Here is an 810-nt window from a genome sequence, read left to right as displayed (position 1 = left end):
AGCATCCTCTCATGTGTTGGTTGGCAATCTGTATATCTTTTTGGAGAAATAGCTATTTAGGTCTTCTGCCCATTTTTGGATTGGGTAGTTTTTTTGATATTGAGCTGCATGAGCTGCTTGTATATTTTGGAGATTAATCCTTTGTCCGTTGCTTCATTTGGAAATATTTTCTCCCATTCTGAGGGTTGTCTTTTCATCTTGTTTATGGTTTCCTTTGCTGTGCAAAAGCTCATAAGTTTCATTAGGTCACATTTGTTTATTTTTGCTTTTATTTCCATTTCTCTAGGAGGTGGGTCAGAAAGGACCTTGCTGTGATTTAAGTCATAGAGCATTCTGCCTATGTTTTCCACTAAGGGTTTTATAGTGTCTGGCCTTACATTTAGGTCTTTAATCCATTTTGAGTTTCTTTTTGTGTATGGTGTTAAGGAGTGTTCTAATTTCATTCTTTTACATGTAGCTGTCCAGTTTTCCCAGCACCACTTATTGAAGAGGCTGTCTTTTCTCCATTGTATATCCTTGCCTCCTTTATCAAAGATAAGGTGATCATATGTGTGTGGGTTTATCTCTGGGCTTTCTATCTTGTTCCATTGATCTATATTTCTGTGTTTGTGCCAGTACCATACTTGTGCCAGTCTTGATTACTGTAGCTTTGCAGTATGGTTTGAAACTGGGGAGCCTGATTCCTCCAGCTCTGTTTTTCTTTCTCAAGATTGCTTTGGCTATTCGGGGTCTTTTGTATTTCCATACAAATTGTGAAATTTTTTGTTTTAGTTCTGTGAAAAATGCCATTGGTAGTTTGATAGGGATTGC

Source organism: Physeter macrocephalus, chromosome 1 (assembly GCF_002837175.3).
Source record: "Physeter macrocephalus isolate SW-GA chromosome 1, ASM283717v5, whole genome shotgun sequence".
NCBI lineage: Eukaryota > Metazoa > Chordata > Mammalia > Artiodactyla > Physeteridae > Physeter > Physeter macrocephalus.
The sequence above is the reverse complement of the archived record's forward strand: the minus strand, read 5'-3'. Positions refer to the sequence as shown.